The sequence below is a fragment of the Rhinatrema bivittatum genome, chromosome 19, assembly GCF_901001135.1.
Source record: "Rhinatrema bivittatum chromosome 19, aRhiBiv1.1, whole genome shotgun sequence".
Classification (NCBI taxonomy): Eukaryota; Metazoa; Chordata; class Amphibia; order Gymnophiona; family Rhinatrematidae; genus Rhinatrema; species Rhinatrema bivittatum.
Window position 1 is genome coordinate 10625885 of NC_042633.1, and position 18879 is coordinate 10644763.

Consider the following 18879-nt stretch of genomic DNA (forward strand, 5'->3'; position numbering starts at 1 on the left):
GGACTTGTTTAAATCTGTTTTTTATGATCCTGCCCGATACACTGTTGCTGGTTCTGCATTGGTGGACCTGAAGCAAGGCAACCGACCACTGGCTGATTTCGCTATAGAGTTCAAGACTCTTGCGGCTGAATTACATTGGGACCCTTGATGCCTGAAAACTCTCTTCTTCAAAGGTTTGGATTCCCGCTTGAAGGTCGAGCTGGCTGCTCGTGAAACACCTGACTCGCTGGATGAGCTAGTGGCCTTAGCTACTAGAATTGATCACCGGCTTTGTGATAAGGTACAAGAACTCAAGCCTTGTAAAGGACCTGTTGGGAAGGAAGTTCATGCTAAACCTGCACTCAGGATGGTTCCTTTGTCTCCTGTTGCCAGTGGGGAAGAACCAATGCAACTTGGTCGCAGTCACCTGACATCCAAAGAGAGAAGACTTCGGAAGAGGAATGGATTATGCATGTACTGTGGACAAGCTGGTCATGCAGTTCTAACATGCCAGATATGTCCAGGAAATGGACGGGCCTAAGTCCTGTGGGAGGACTCTTCTTAGGCCTCACTACGCCCTCTCCTCCACTCTCTCTCCCTGTCTCTCTGATCTGTGGACCTCTGGAATTTCAGACCCTTGCCCTGGTGGACTCAGGGGAAGGAGGTAATTTTATTCTTCAACGATTAGTGGAACATTTGAGGATTCCCCTCACCACTATGAAGAGTCCACTACTCTTATCATCTATACATGGGGAGCCTTTACCGGGTGCTTTTACCTGTTGTACCGAACTGGTATTCCTCCACACCGGAGCTCTCCATACTGAATTAATTTCCTTCTTTGTTTTGGAGAAGGCCATGCAGCCCATCATTCTGGGGTTACCCTGGTTGCAGCTGCATATGCCGCAATTTAATTGGGCCACGTTGGAACTTTCCCGTTGGGGCCCAGAATGCCATGGCAAATGTCTAAAGGAGGTTACTCCTATTCTCTGTATGCCTACAACTCCAGTGATGCCAGGACTGCTGCCTCAGTATGCATCATTTCATGATGTTTTCTCCAAAGAAGCTTCTGACATCCTTCCGCCACATAGATCTTATGACTGCACTATAAGACTGAAACCTAATGCTGAACCTCCTAAGGGACGTGTCTACCCATTGTCAGTGATGGAGAACAAAGCCATGTCTGAGTACATTGAGGAAAATTTGCAAAAAGGTTTCATTAGACCATCTAAGTCTCCTGCGGGTGCAGGCTTCTTCTTCGTGGGGAAGAAGGACGGCACACTGCGTCCTTGTATTGACTATCGAGGTCTGAACGAGATCACGATTAAAGACAGATACCCCTTACCTCTGATCTTGAAGCTTTTTGATCGACTTCAAGGAGCCAAGATATTCTCAAATCTTGACCTGAAGGGAGCCTATGACTTGGTTCGCATTCGCAAAGCCGACAAGTGGAAAACAGCTTTCAACACTCGAGACGGTCATTTCGAATATTTGGTGATGCCTGTGCAACGCCCCCGCCATGTTTCAAAATATGATGAACGACATTCTGCGGGACCTTCTGTACAAATTTGTCATTGTCTACCTAGATGATATCTTGATCTTTTCACAAGATATGTCTACTCATCTAGCAGATGTCAAACAAGCATTACTTAGACTTCGAGAACACCATCTCTACACCAAATTGTCAAAACGCGAGTTTCACAAAGAATCTGTGCCTTTTCTTGGCTATATTGTATCAAAACAAGGCTTCCAGATGGATCCCCAAAAATTAGAGAGTATCAAGAATTTTTCTCAACCTACCAGTCTGAAGGCCCTGAGATGATTTTTGGGGTTTACAAACTACTATAGAAGCTTCATAAAGAACTATTCTTCTTTAACAGTGCCCTTAACTACTATGACATGGAAAGGGGCTAATGTTTCAAAGTGGTCTGCGGAGGCCATTTCCGCGTTCGAGAAATTAAAGACTGCCTTTTCCACTGAGCCATGTCTGCGTCACCCGGACCCCAACAGACCCTTCATCATAGAGGTTGACACTTCAGATGTTGGAGTAGGGGCCTTGTTGAGCCAAACCGGATATTCTAAAAAAAGGATATCCCTGCTCCTTTTTCTTGCGGCACTTTTCTCCTGCAGAGAAGAACTATGGGATCAGAGATAAAGAGCTCCTGGCTATTAAGATGGCATTCGAGGAATGGCGGCCTTGGCTCAAAGGCGCCCAACATCAAATTACTGTATTCTCGGACCACAAGAATCTAGAGTATCTCCGTCATGTGCAACGTCTTAACCACAGACAAGCCAAATGGTCCTTGTTTTTTAATCGCTTTGACTTCGTGCTCAAATACTGTCCCAGAGACAAGAATACCAGAGCTGATGCCCTGTCTCGCTCTTTCCTCTCTGAGGATGTTCCTGAATAACCTCAGCATATCATCGACCCGAAGAAAGTCATCTTGCGGCTACCCATTCTGTGCCTGCTAGTAAATCGATTGTACCGAGGAACCTCAGAAAGAAACTACTACACTGGGCTCATGATTCCAAGCTGGCTGGCCATCCTGGTCAACGCCGTACCCTGCTGAAATTACAGAAGTACTATTGGTGGCCTACTATCAAGGAAGACACGTACTCCTATGTAGCGTCATGCTCCAACTGTGCTAAACATAAGCCTACTTCTGGTCAGCCTTGGGGATTTCTGCAACCGCTGCGAGTTTCGGAAGAGCCGTGGACTCACATCGCTACAGACTTTGTAGTTGATCTGCCTCTTTCTGGAGGAATGAATACTATCTGGGTAACGGTTGACCGTTTCAGTAAGATGGCCCATTTTGTGGTGCTGCCTGGCTTACCCTCAGCCTTGGAGCTTGCTAAGCTCTTTATCATACACATCTTTCACCTACATGGCCTACCGAAGCACATTGTCTCTGATAGAGGATCTCAATTCAAAGGCAAAATTCTGAAAGGCTTTGTGCAATATTTATTTATTTATTTTTTATTTTTTATTTTTATATACCGACATTCTTGCATACAATGCAAATCAGGCCGGTTTACAGTGAAACTGAATAAGCAGGAAATATAATTCCTTAGTCTAATACATTGAACATCTAAAACGAAACAAATGTTAACAAAACAAAAACCTAAACAACTTTAATAATTGTATTTATGTTTTTCTTTTTAATTAACCTTTATTTTAAAAGAAGCACATCTCTCTGGATTATACATGTGCCTATCATCCTCAATCTAATGGACAAACTGAGTGGATGAATAGGACCCTAAAACGGTTCATTCGTGCCTATGTGAATTGCCGTCAGAATAACTGGGCCGAACTGTTGCCATGGTCAAAATTTGCCATTAACTCACATCCAGCATCATCCACTGGATCAATACCATTCAAAGTGGTTTATGGACGATTACCTTCACCGCCACTTCCACTGACTCTCTCTATGTCGTCCCCAGCAGCCCAATCCACTGCTGATGATATCCATCAATTATGGACTCAGACTAAAGACATGCTAATGAAAGCGGGTGAACGAGCAAAGAAATCATACGATGCTCATCACTCTAAAGCGCCTGTATTTCAACCTGGTGACAAAGTCTGGCTGTCAACTAAGCATTTGAGACTAAGGTTACCTTCTACTCGATTTGCTCCACGATTTGGACCGTTCTCAATTCTCCGACATCTTGGCAAAATTACGTACAGTCTGAAGCTACCACCTGGATTGAAAATCCACAACGCATTCCACGTTTCACTTTTGAAACCACTCATTCTCAGTGAGTTCTCATCCAAGTCTCCAGAACCAACTTCTATTACCACAGAAGAAGACCTTGAATATAAGGTTGAAGCTATTCTGGATGTAAGAAGATGTGGCAAAACTTGGGAATACCTTCTGTCTTGGGAAGGTTAAGGCCCCGAGGAAAATTCTTGGGAGCCGATGCCAAATATCCTGGATAAGGAGATGCTTCTTCAGTTTCATCAGATGCATCCACACAAACCTAAACCTGGTAAAAGTGTTGGAGGCTGCCCTTTGAAGGGGGGTACTGTTGCGTCCATCGGTCTTTGACTGCTTTGCCCCATCTACCTCTCTCTACTTTCGGCTCCTCCCGCTCACCTTGGACTGATGGCCGCGGCGGCGTCTGCTTGCCATTCTCTCCGGCATCCCCGGACCGGCTTTGGTGCTGCCTCCCGCCATTCTCCTTCAAGGTACCTCTAGGGCGCGTGCACGCACGCCACCCTCATCTTTAACTCTACGTTGGCACAAATCTCAGGGGCGTCCCCCTGTTCTGACATCTCGAGTACATGACATATCTGCCTACAGTATTTTCTAGCTCATTGAGTTAGCAACAGGATTCATACGGATGGGATTCACTTTCCGTTCCTAAGCTACTCTGCCACTCCAGCGCTATCTGGAACTTTTACTAACCTTCGAGATCTTTAACGGGGTACCTGCTCCTCGGGGGGCCTCTCTGCTTCTTTCAGGTGCTATCAGGAAACCGGTAGTCGCTCCTCGAGGGCCCATGTTCCCTGTGTCGCTTCCTGCAACCTCTACCCTTCTACTTGGAAGAACTAACTTACAGTTGCCATCAGTGAGTACAGATACCATCTCTTTCCACAATACTGCTTCACTGGAACCAGGTACTCGCTCCTCGAGGGCCTGCTCTTTGCTCCGTGCCAGACCTCTCGTCTAGTGGAATCTCTATTACTGCTAAGTGAGTACAACGCTACTGAGTCTCTCTGCTCTAAGGGATCAGGTACTCGATCCTCGAGGGCCTGCTCTCCCTGCCTCGGAGCTTTTCCTATTTCTACATTGGGACTCTGAATGTTATTCTTATTGTGTGCTCATAACTCTCAGTCTCTTTCCACTACAGCACTGCCTTACAGAGGATCCGCTGTTCCAGCATTCTGTGTGAGACGCGCCCAGCCGGGCTCTACAAACAATACTCACTACTGCCACTTCTGGTGGTCATTCACACTGTCTAATAAAAGATTCAAATCTGTGTTTGTGTGTCCAGAGTCTAGCCTGACACCGTGGTCCCTCACGGGACTGCCTCCCGTGGGCGTGGTCAGCTGCCACAGTGTCCAAGGATCCACCCAAACACCATTAACCATAACACTATTTAATTGGTTTCACCTCTTGGTGATTTTAAATTAGGTTTAGCTTAATTAGGGGTGGTGATAACATTGATTCTCTTTCTTCTTGACTTTCTTATTCCTGGTCTATCCCTGCCATGCGGTTCCTGCTCTGCCTCTGCCCTGTGTGCTGTGCAGTATTGACATGCTGCCATGTTCTTGATTCTCTGCCCATCTGTCTTTTTCTCTAGACTTTCCCTTCTTTGTTGTGAACCTCATTGTTTCAGCGGTGATTCAAGGCTCAAGAGGGTTCATTTGCTGTTCCTCATCACCTGCTAGAGCCAGCTTCTTTTTGTGAGGAAAAATGATGGTTCCTTATGCCCTTTCTTTGACTACCATGGGCTCAACGCTATTACCAAAAAGAAGCGATATCTTCTCCCACTGATCATGGATCTCTTGGACTGTCTCAGAGGGGCACAGGTATTTTCCAAGCTTGACCCGCGGGAGTCATACAACTTGATTAGGATATGAGGGAGACAAATAGAAGATCACTTTTAATACCTGAGGCAGACACTACAAATACTTGGTGATGCCCTTTAGGTTATGCAACACACCCACAGTCAGTGGTTGCACCTTACCAAAAAGCAATCACAGAATGTGTGATGGCACCCTCCTCATCAGTTTCCCCTAGCACCCAATAGTGTAGAAAAGATGAGGAAGCTGATACCTTGACGTGGTGATGGCAGAACCTTGGCATGGCTGTGTACCATGCCGACAGAGAGAATGCTGCCTGCCAGCGCCTGAGGAACTTGGAGGAATAGATGACCCCCATGGTACCATACCGTACATACTGTGCTCCACTGTCACACTAACTCCTAATGGAGTCAATAGGTAAAGTGTGACTACGGTCTCCCCAGTACCACTGGGGCTCTGATTATGGCTTAATGGTGGATGGAATTCTGTGAATGGATCACTGGCCTTTCCATAATGTAACAGCAGCAGCAAATTCCATGGTGACTGACAGTGCCCATGGTGCTCTGCATTAGTGTCTTGCAGTATCTGAGCATGTCCACTGGTGCCCAGCATGGTGACGGCAACCATGGTGCCCATAGCAGTCTCACACTCACCAATGATGGATTGCATCAATGGTATCAAATTATGCTCTGCCTAGGGCTTTGACAGCACTTGACCATGCTGCAGGCTTGCAATGCGATTGTATAGTGTGCCAACAATGGTGCCCCATGCGCCTGCGCATGTTGACAGCAAGGCAGCACTCATGACCCTGGGCACCTGAAGGCACTGGTGACTAACACTGAAGTCTGAAAATGTTTTGGGTTCGTCGGCGCCGATTGAAACCCCGCGGTACCAAGGACACCTGTGGTGCCTGAAGGGAGAGGATCTATGGTTCCAACACTGCATTGACATGCTGCATCGGTGTCCAAAGGAATTGATGACTCCTGTGCCATCAACTGTTAGCCTTGACTGCAACCCTAGTGCTCCTCAGCACTGTTGGTGTTCAAAGCACAGCAGGGCCTCTGGTGCCTGCTGATCCCAGCAACTCATGCCCCCAAGATCATCGGCATCCATGGTGCCTGGCAGCCGTAGTGTTGGGACACCAAGATGCCCCGCGGTGTCCCATCTGGACACCTCAAAGGGCCTCAAAGGCACCAGACCACAATGTACCTGGGTGCCTTGATGCTCCAGGGTTCCTTGGGTCGATGGTGACCCCGGCGCTTGATAGCTTCAAAATCATCCAAGGTCCAAAACCCATATGAATCTTGCCCTCAATATGGAAAAAACAGAAATTATACCCCTGGACAGAAAACCTAAAACCAACAATAAAAATAGTCTATCCCTACCAAATAATATTAGGCTAAACTTAGTTGATTCAGTTAAAGACTTGGAAATAATCATCGACTGCGAATTAAACTTTAAGAAGCACATTTCCACAAAATTAAGAGAAGGGTACTATAAACTGTTGGTCCTCAGACTGCTAAAACCTTTATTAGATTTCAATGACTTTTGTTCTGTTTTACAGGCTCTTATATTTTCATCACTAGATTATTTGTAATTCACTACTACTAGGCTTGCCACAATCCTCACTACGACTGTTACGGTCCCGGGCCGTGCCCTGGGACCTACACTCACCACGCAGCCAGTCCGGCCGCAGGAACGCCTTCCCTCTGGCCTCCCAGGCCGAAGACGCGGCCCTCCGCGGCATTCTCCCTGCAAGTTATTTCCATTGAAGGGCCAAGCGTATGGAATAGCATGCCAGCAGAATTACGATTGGAGACAGAGTTAAAAAAATTCAAGAAAGGTATAAAGACATGGCTCTTTGAGCCAGCCTTTGCGGATTACCTACAAACAAATCATTAATGTTTAGAATCAACCATACCTGCTTTGTCACAATCTATATATCTTTTAATGTTAATTGCTTTATGCCTCTTTTAAAGTTTACTAATTGTTATTCCAAGCAATGTATTTCTTTGAATGCTTTAAGGTTCTTGTACACCATTGTGATGTAAACACGAACGACGGTATATAAAATCTTTTAAATAAAATAAATAAATAAAAAATAGGCTCAGTCACATGTATTTGCATGTGATGAGCACTATCTCATTCGCTCCGCGTCGGCCGCGCGTTAAATAGGCGGTAATCCCCATATTGCATTAGGGAGTGGATTAGCGCCTATTTATCCCACGTCTGACTGCGGGTTATACAGTGCACTCGGCTGAGCGCACTGTATTGCTTCGGCCCCCATAAGAGGGACGCTCGATTTTTAGAAGAACCTAGAAAAAAGGAAAAGTACCTACAAAGACTTAATTTCTTATGACGCCAGTATAAAGATTAAACACAGAGGGGTAGATTTTAAATGGGTTACGTGCATAAGTTATGCACGTAACCCTTTAAAACCCCCCTGCACGCGCCGAGCCTATTTTGCATAGGTTCGGCGGTGCGCGTAAGTCCCGGGGCTTTGCTAGGGGGGCGTGTCGGGGGGCGGTATGATGGGGCGCGGCGCGACGTTCGGGGCGTTCCGGGGGGCGTGGTTCCGGCCTGGGGGTGTTTCGGGTGCATGGCCGAGGCCTCCAAAGTCGCTCCCAGGCGTAACTTTCGCGATAAAGGTAGGGGGGGTGTAGACAGGGCTGGGGGGTGGGTTAGGTAGCGGAAGGGAGGGGAAGGTGGCGTATCTTATAAAATCCGGCGTACTTTTGTTTGCGCCTGGTGCGCGAACAAAAGTACGCGCGGGCGTACTTTTCTAAAATCTACCTCAGAGTAAAGTGAAGACCAACACACAAAAGAATAAAAGAAATAATTATTATCTGACTTGGAGATGAATCCAGCAGAAGGTTCCTGGAATCTAGAGAATAGAATTGTAAATATTGTTTTTGCACTGCTACCGTAAAACAAAATTTGAAAAGTATTTTACAATTTCTGTCTAATTGTCTACGGTTAACAAGATGAAATATAAAATGAATGAGTACAACGTAAGGCGTAAGGGGAGTGCTGGCTAGGGATGTGAATCGTGTCCTCGATCGTCTTAACGATCGATTTCGGCTGGGAGGGGGAGGGAATCGTATTGTTGCCGTTTGGGGGGGTAAAATATCGTGAAAAATCGTGAAAAATCGTTAAAAAATCGAAAAATCGAAAAATCGAAAAACCGGCACATTAAAACCCCCTAAAACCCACCCCCAACCCTTTAAATTAAATCCCCCACCCCCAAATAACTTAAATAACCTGCGGGTCCAGCGGCGGTCCGGAACGGCAGCGGTCCGGAACGGGCTCCTGCTCCTGCATCTTGTCGTCTTCGGCCGGCGACATTTTCCAAAATGGCGCCGAAAAATGGCGGCGGCCATAGACGAAAAAGATTGGACGGCAGGAGGTCCTTCCGGACCCCCGCTGGACTTTTGGCAAGTCTCGTGGGGGTCAGGAGGCCCCCCACAAGCTGGCCAAAAGTTCCTGGAGGTCCAGCGGGGGTCAGGGAGCGATTTCCCGCCGCGAATCGTTTTCGTACGGAAAATGGCGCCGGCAGGAGATCGACTGCAGGAGGTCGTTCAGCGAGGCGCCGGAACCCTCGCTGAACGACCTCCTGCAGTCGATCTCCTGCCGGCGCCATTTTCCGTACGAAAACGATTCGCGGCGGGAAATCGCTCCCTGACCCCCGCTGGACCTCCAGGAACTTTTGGCCAGCTTGTGGGGGGCCTCCTGACCCCCACGAGACTTGCCAAAAGTCCAGCGGGGGTCCGGAAGGACCTCCTGCCGTCCAATCTTTTTCGTCTATGGCCGCCGCCATTTTTCGGCGCCATTTTGGAAAATGGCGCCGGCCGAAGACGACAAGATGCAGGAGCAGGAGCCCGTTCCGGACCGCTGCCGTTCCGGACTGCCGCTGGACCCGCAGGTTATTTAAGTTATTTGGGGGGGGTTCGGGAGGGTGGGGGATTTAATTTAAAGGGTCGGGGGTGGGTTTTAGGGGGTTTTAGTGTGCCGGCTCACGATTCTAATGATTTATAACGATAAATCGTTAGAATCTGTATTGTATTGTGTTCCATAACGGTTTAAGACGATATTAAAATTATCGGACGATAATTTTAATCGTCCTAAAACGATTCACATCCCTAGTGCTGGCATTCATTTTAGGAGTTACAAGCCTGGGAAGAAGATCCTTGGGGGTCAGTTTGGGCCAAACATTAAACTCTACAGTTAATGCCTGTTGATAGCCAAAAATGAAATAGAATGTTAGGATTTATTAAGAAAGAGAATTGAAATGGGAATGCAATGAGACCCTCTGCAATGCTCCATGCAGGGACCACACCTTAATTAGTGCGTGCATTTGGCGGAGAGAGCAACATAAAAGAGGTTTTCAAATCTGGATTTGCCGGGAACTTCTGAGCAACTCAAACTTGCCAGTACTGGGAAATGGGATGCTGGGTTTGATGGACCCTGGTTCTGACCCAACATGGCATTTCTTATCTCCTAATTCCTTAACCTGAGGAGAGGGTGCAGGTCTCCTTTGCACCCCCCTCATGCTGATTCCAGACTATGGACACTGGCAGGTCTCCTTTTAACACTGCACACTCATGAAAACAGTAATGTTCATTAAAATTATTTCAAAGTTTTGTTCCTTTGTTTATCAAGCACATCTTCTCCCCCCAGGGCCTGCGACAATCATACAACAATTTAGCAATTATCCCATCATGGAAATTGGTCTTTGTGATGGGGAATAAGTGAAAGTTATAAGAGGGTAGTCGGCAGCAGCTGCATCAGCCCCTGCGTGTGAGAGCTCCAGCTTTGCTCTGAAGGACGTCAGAAGGCAGTGAGTAAGATTTTAAAATATTTCTTTAAGATAACGTATGAGAATCTGTCATTAAGCTGAAAGATAGCACAGAACAGAAAACTGCAGGATGGGATTTAAGTATTGGGCTCAGAAACAAAAGAAGCCAGTGAAAAATTTGGGGTAAAGGACATCCACTTAGGTCAGAAGCCACCCAGGATGTCCACAAAGTTATTTTTCTAGATGTTTTCCTCCTTCCAGATGCTGCAGTCAGGAGCTGTGCAAATGAAACTGAAGATTTCTTGGCTTTCTTTTTTGCCTAGCAGCACTTACATCTGCTCCATAATCTTTTAGGGGATGGGAAGATCATTCCTCTTCACCAGAGATTCCAAATGTGTTTAAGATTAGAGAGCAAAATCATCTTTTGATGTCCATACTCTACTCCTACCCTCTCTCTTCCCCAGCAGCAGTTTCTGAGTCTCCAGGTCTTATCCCTGCTTATCGCCTCCTGCCCTGCCATTATCCCTCAATGATTCTATATATCTGGTTATTGCCCCTGCTTTTCCCCTCCCTGCCCCTCTCTCTCCCCTCAGTAGTTCCTGTATCTCTGGTTATTGCCCCTGCTTTTCCCCTCCCTGCCCCTCTCTCTCTCCTCAGTAGTTCCTGTATCTCTGGTTATTGCCCCTACTTTTCCTCTCCCTGCCCCTCTCTCTCCCCTCAGTAGTTCCTGTATCTCTGGTTATTGCCCCTGCTTTTCCTCTCCCTGCCCCTCTCTCTCCCCTCAGTATTTCCTATATCTCTGGTTATTGCCCCTGCTTTTCCTCTCCCTGCCTCTCTCTCCCCTCAGTAGTTCCTGTATCTCTGGTTATTGCCCCTGCTTTTCCCCTCCCTGCCCCTCTCTCTCCCCTCAGTAATCCCTGTATCTCTAGTTATTGTCCCTGCTTTCCCTCTCCCTGCCTCTCTCTCCCCCCTCAGTAGTTCCTGTATCTCTGGTTATTGCCCCTGCTTTTCCTCTCCCTGCCTCTCTCCCCCCTCAGTAGTTCCTGTATCTCTGGTTATTGCCCCTGCTTTTCCTCTCCCTGCCTCTCTCCCCTCTCAGTAGTTCCTGTATCTCTGGTTATTGCCCCTGCTTTTCCCCTCCCTGCCCCTCTCTCTCCCCTCAGTAGTTCCTCTATCTCTGGCTATTGCTCCTGTTTTTCCCCGCCCTGCTTCTCTCTCCTTTTTTTCTTGTCACTTTCCTTTGAATATTCCCCCGTTGTTGAGGGGCAGTTTTAAAACTGTCTGCCTTTGGACAAAGTCCTTAGATTCTCTTTATTCGTGGACTTTCATGCTAAAACCTACCCTGGGCACACAGTACCTAGGGGCATTTGCACGGGGGTTCTGTGACCTACTTTTTTCTGATTCTGTGCAAGACACTTTTCCTAAATGTGTCTAAATGAATGTGTGTACTATAGCTGGATTGAGGGAGGGAAGTTTCCAGAGGGTCAGTTTACAGAGATAAATCCCTTATTACCCCTGGTAATGGCTGGGAACCTTCCCCTCCCAATGTTTATCATTTTTAGTGGATGATTTTTGAAAAGCTGTTGTGGATTTCTTTCATTAGATCTTGCATGCAGTTTTTAAGACATTTCACTCCAGTTTTTCTTATTCTTTGGAAGAAAAGGCCACTCTGTGATGCAACCCTTCACAATAACTATGACCTAATCCTTACACTGATTATTATCTTAGCCCTAACCTTGTTCCTAATCTTCACTGTAACCCTAACCTTCTCCCTATCCCAAAATCTCACCATGACCCTAACCTTCACTCCAACCTTAATACTAACTTAAAGCCTTACCCTACCCATAGCCCTTTACATTCACAAGTGATAATCTGGTTTATTTTCCAATCCACCCAAGGTAAAAGCTGAAGGAAAGACAGGCTGAGACCAGCACAGCTCGATGCAGGAAATTATGCTGATGACATTGACTTATTTCCTGATACTTTCCATCCCTGTTAAAGATACTGCTAATGTCAACTGTCGATTGAGCAGTGTGAATGTGACAGGATACAAAATGCAGGGAGACATCATTATAGGGGGGATCTTCCCTGTTCATGATCCTAAAATCTACCCCCCAATTCCCTTCACCGAGACTCCCAGAATCCAGCCTTGCAACACGTAAGTGACAGATTATTTCCCCTGTGCTTTTTATTTCTCATTTCCATGCTGTTCTATATAATTTCATTATAGTATCATTGCAGTTACCTCTCTATATTTCTACTCCCTTATTCATAAGAATATAAGACATGCCATGCAGAGGCAGACCAATGGTCCATCAAGCCCAGCATCCTGCCTTCAACAGTGGTCAGTCTAGGTCACCTGGAAAAACTCACCGGATTCTAATAGGAAATGCCATTCCTGTCGCTCATTTCCAGAAGCATAAAGTGAAGACACCCATGTCTATCTGGCTAATAGTTTTTTATGCGTCTGACCTCTGGAAATTTGCCATCATCACATTCTTTGTTAAAATTTCTATAGCTTAATTTTTTATTGACTGAAAAGAAATGCTTATTAAAATTTAGTTTTAATCTGCTACTTGTTAATCATGGGGAATGTCCTCTATAACATAACAAAGCATGCTGGGTCAGACCAAAAGTCCATCGAGCCCAGCATCCTGTTTCCAACAGAGACCAATCTGGATCTCTACTCTCTAGTAAGTACCTGGCAGATCGCAAAGAGTAGAACAATTTCAGGGGTAAGCAGTGACTTTTCCCAAGTCTGCCTGGTTTTCTGTATAAGCACCATGAATATACTTTAAATAAAATGTGTATGCTATGGAGGAGGTACATTCAGATAGGTCTTAAGGAAATTCATTATGGATATCGTGAAAACCTGACTGGTTGGGGGTCCTCTGCGACAGGTTTGGGAACCACTGCTTTAGAACACAGACCACTGATCATTTTAGTAGCCACCATCTGGATCAACTCATCCTGTTTATACATTTGTAAAGATGCAGTCTCCAGAACTGTACACCCTATTCCAAATGAAGTCACACCAGGTGCAATATCATGCTGTGATTGCACTATAGATCTATACGGAGGCATTATGATGATCTCCATTTTATTCTTCATTCCTTTCCAAAAAAGTCCTAACATTCTCTTTGGCTTATTGAACACCACCACACAGTAAGCTGAGAATTTCAACATATAAGAACATAAGGACATGCCATACTGGGTCAGACCAAGGGTCCATCAAGCCCAACATCCTGTTTCCAACAGTGGCAAATCCAGGCCATAAGAACCTGGCAAGTACCCAAAAACTAAGTCTATTCCATGCTACTGTTGCTAGTATAGCAGTGGCTATTTTCTAAGTCAACTTAATTAATAGCAGGTAATGGACTTCTCCTCCAAGAACTTATCCAATCCTTTTTTAAACACAGCTATACTAACAGCATTAACCACATCCTCTGGCAACAAATTCCAGAGTTTAATTGTGCGTTGAGCGAAAAATAACTTTCTCCGATTAGTTTTAAATGTGCCACACACTAACTTCATGGAGTGCCCCCTAGTCTTTCTATTATCCGAAAGAGTAAATAACCGATTCACATCTACCCGTTCTAGATCTCTCATGATTTTAAACACCTCTATCATATCCCCCCTCAGCCGTCTCTTCTCCAAGCTGAAAAGTCCTAACCTCTAGTCTTTCCTCATAGGGGAGCTGTTCCATTCCCCTTATCATTTTGGTCGCCCTTCTCTGTACCTTCTCCATTGCAATTATATATTTTTTGAGATGCAGCGACCAGAATTGTACACAGTATTCAAGGTGCGGTATACAGAGGCATTATGACATTTTCCGTTTTATTCACCATTCCCTTTCTAATAATTCCCAACATTCTGTTTGCTTTTTTGACTGCCGCAGCACACTGAACCGACGATTTCAATGTGTTATCCACTATGACACCTAGATCTCTTTCTTGGGTTGTAGCACCTAATATGGAACATAACATTGTGTAACTATGGCATTGGTTATTTTTCCCTGTATGCATCACCTTGCACTTATCCAAATTAAATTTCATCTGCCATTTTGATGCCCAATTTTCCAGCTTCACAAGGTCTTCCTGCAATTTATCACAATCTGCTTGTGATTTAACTACTCTGAACAATTTTGTATTATCTGCAAATTTGATTACCTCACTCGTCGTATTTCTTTCCAGATCATTTATACATATATTGAAAAGTAAGGGTCTCCATAAAGATCCCTGAGTCACTCCACTGCCCACTCCATTCCACTGAGAAAATTGTCCATTTAATCCTGCTCTCTGTTTCCTGTCTTTTAGTCAGTTTGTAATCCACGAAAGGACATCACCACCTATCCCATGACTTTTTATTTTTCCTAGAAGTCTCTCATGAGGAGCTTTGTCAACCGCCTTCTGAAAATTCAAGTACACTACATCTACCGGTTCACCTTTATCCATATGTTTATTAACTCCTTTAAAAAGGTGTAGCAGTTTTGTGAGGCAAGACTTGCCTTGGGTAAAGCCATGCTGACTTTGTTCCATTAAACCATGTCGTTCTATATGTTCTGAGATTTTGATATTTAGAACAATTTCCACTATTTTTCCTGGCACTGAAGGCAGGCTAACCTGTCTGTAGTTTACCGGATCGCGCCTGGAGCCCTTTCTAAATATTGGGGTTACATTAGCCATCCTCCAGTCTTCAGGTGCAATGGATGATTTTAATGATAGGTTACACATTTTTACTAATAGGTCTGAAATTTACTTTTTTAGTTCCTTCCAAACTCTGGGGTGTATACCATCCGGTCCAGGTGATTTACTACTCTTCAGTTTGTCAATCAGGCCTACCACATCTTCTAGGTTCACCGTGATTTGCTTCAATCCATCTGAATCATTACCCATGAAAACCTTCTCTGATACGAGTATCTCCCCAACATCCTCTTCAGTAAATACCAAAGCAAAGAAATCATTTAATCTTTCCACAATGGCCTTATCTTCTCTAAGTGCCCCTTTAACCCCTCGATCATCTAACGGTCCAACTGACTCCCTCTCAGGCTTTCTGCTTCGGATATATTTTTTAAAGTTTTTACTATGAGTTTTTGCCTCTATGGCCAACTTATTTTCATTCTCTCTTAGCCTGTCTTATCAATGTCTTATATTTAACTTGCCAACGCTTATGCATTATCCTATTTTCTTCTGTTGCATCCTTCTTCTAATTTTTGAATGAAGATCTTTTGGCTAAAATAACTTATTTCAACTCCCCTTTTAACCATGCTGGTAATCGTTTTGCCTTCTTTCCAATTTTTTTTAATCTGTGTAAACCATCTGGACTGTGCCTCTAGAATGGTTTTTTAAACAATGACCATGCCTCTTGCACACTTTTTACCTCTGTAGCTGCTCCTTTCAGTTTTTTTCTAACAATTTTTCTAATTTTATCAAAGTTTCCCTTTTGAAAGTTTAGCACGAGAGCCGTGGATTTGCTTACTGTCCCCCTTCCAGTCATTAATTCAAATTTGATCATATTATGATCACTATTGCCAAGCAGCCCCACCACCATTATCTCTCTCACAAAATCCTGTGTTCCACTGAGAATTAGATCAGATCTAAAATTGCTCCTTCTCTTGTCGGTTCCTGAACCAATTGCTCCATAAAAATTTCATTTATTCCATTCAGGAACTTTATATCTCTAGCATGTACCGTTGATACTTTTATCCAGTCAGTATTGGAGTAATTGAAATATCCCATTATTACCGCACTACAATTTGGTTAGCTTCCCTAATTTCTCTTAGCATTTCACTGTCAGTCTCACCATCTTGACCAGGTAGACGGTAGTATACTCCTATTAGTATAGTCTTCCCCGACACACAAGGAATTTTTACCCATAAAGATTCAATTGTGTCTGGTGCAGGATGTTTATCCTGTTGGACTCTATGCCATCCCGGACATAAAGCACCACACTGTCTCCCGGGTGCTCCTCTCTGTCATTGCGATATAATTTGTACCCCAGTATAGCACTGTCCCATTGGTTGTCCTCCTTCCTCCATGTCTCTGAGATGCCAATTAAGTTTGTCATCATTCTCTGCTATACATTCTAATTCTCCCATCTTACTTCTTAGACTTCTGGCATTAGCATACAGACATTTCAAAGTTTGTTTTTTGTTTGTATTTTCATTCTGCTTTTTTATTGGTAGGGATAAGTTAGAATTTTTTTAGCTCAGGTGAGTTTTTAGTTACAGGCACTTGGACTACTTTTCTTATTATTGGAACCTCACTGTCAGGATGCCCTAATTCTAATGCATCATTAGTATCCTTTGAAGATACCTCTTTCTGAACCATGCACTGCTGAGTGACTGTCGGCTTTCCTCTTTGTTCTAGTTTAAAAGCTGCTCTATCAGCAGTCTGGTTCCACCCTGGTTAAGGTGGAGCCCATCCCTTCGGAAGAGACTCCCCCTTCCCCAAAAGGTTCCCCAGTTCCTAACAAAACTGAATCCCTCTTCCTTGCACCATCGTCTCATCCACGCATTGAGACTCTGGAGCTCTGCCTGCCTCTGGGGACCTGCGCATGAAACAGGGAAAATTTCAGATAATGCTACCCTGGAGGTTCTGGATTTAAGCTTTCTACCTAATAGCCTAAATTTGGCTTCCAGAACCTCCCTCCCACATTTTCCTATATCATTGGTGCCCACATGTACCCTGACAGCCGGCTCCTCCCCAGCAAAGTCTAAAATCCTATCTAGGTGATGCGTGAGGTCCGCCACCTTTGCACCAGGTAGGCATGTTACCAGGTGAATCTCATACCCACCAGCCACGCAGCTGTGTACATTCCTAATAATCAAATCACCAACTATGACGGCTGACCTAACCCTTCCCTCCTGGGCAGTAGGCCTTGGGGAGATATCCTCGGTGCGAAAGGACAATGCATCACCTGGAGAGCAGGTCCTTGCTACAGGATCCTTTCCTGCTGCACCCAGTTGATGCTCTCCAATCATGAGACCTTCTTCCTCCAAGGCAGCATCAGGGCTGCCAGTCTGAAGTTGGGACTTGGCTATTATGTCCCTGAAGGTCTCATCTATATCTAGTAGGGATGTGAATCGTTTTTCGACGATTAAAATTATCGTCCGATAATTTTAATATCGTCTTAAACCGTTATGGAACACAATACAATAGAGATTCTAACGATTTATCGTTATAAATCGTTAGAATCGTGAGCCGGCACACTAAAACCCCCTAAAACCCACCCCCGACCCTTTAAATTAAATCCCCCACCCTCCCGAACCCCCCCCAAATGACTTAAATAACCTGGGTGTCCAGCGGCGGTCCGGAACGGCAGCGGTCCGGAACGGGCTCCTGCTATTGAATCTTGTTGTCTTCAGCCGGCGCCATTTTCCAAAATGGCGCCGAAAAATGGCGGCGGCCATAGACCAACACGATTACACGGCAGGAGGTCCTTCCGGACCCCCGCTGGACTTTTGGCAAGTCTTGTGGGGGTCAGGAGGCCCCCCCCAAGCTGGCCAAAAGTTCCTGGAGGTCCAGCGGGGGTCAGGGAGCGATTTCCCGCAGCGAATCGTTTTCCGTATGGAAAATGGCGCCGGCAGGAGATCGACTGCAGGAGGTCGTTCAGCGAGGGTTCCGGCGCCTCGCTGAACGACCTCCTGCAGTCGATCTCCTGCCGGCGCCATTTTCCGTATGGAAAACGATTTGCGGCGGGAAATCGCTCCCTGACCCCCGCTGGACCTCCAGGAACTTTTGGCCAGCTTGGGGGGGGCCTCCTGAACCCCACAAGACTTGCCAAAAGTCCAGCGGGGGTCCGGAAGGACCTCCTGCCGTGGAATTGTGTTGGTCTATGGCCGCCGCCATTTTTCGGCGCCATTTTGGAAAATGGCGCCGGCTGAAGACAACAAGATTCAATAGCAGGAGCCCGTTCCGGACCGCTGCCGTTCCGGACCGCCGCTGGACACCCAGGTTATTTAAGTCATTTGGGGGGGGGGTTCGGGAGGGTGGGAGATTTAATTTAAAGGGTCGGGGTGGGTTTTAGGGGGTTTTAATGTGCCGGCTCACGATTTTACGATTTTTCACGATATTTTACCCCCCCAAACGGCAACAATATGATTCCCTCCCCCTCCCAGCCGAAATCGATCGTTAAGACGATCGAGGACACGATTCACATCTCTAATATCTAGAATGGCACACCAAGATCCTTTTCCTAGCAGTGATTCCTTAATACAGAACCCAGCGTTGTGTACCTGTAGTTAGAATTATTTTTCCCTGTGTGCTTCATTTTATAGTTGTCCACATAAAATTTTATCTGCCATTTAGAAGATGCCCAGTTCTCAAGGTTATTTTTGTTTCATTTGATCTCCTCACTCGTGTGTGAATTTTCAAACGATGCCCGCTTTAAAAACAGCACATGCACACATAAAATAGTACATGTGCCAGAATGTGCTAGTTTGAAAACCACTGCATACATGCATGAAACAGGGGCCATGTGTACTTTGGTGCATGTAAAAAAGGTACGGGCCAGGGAGCATTCCAGGGAGGAGTAAACATGTAGGCACATAAGTTGCTTTTATAAAAGCTGCCAAAGTAAC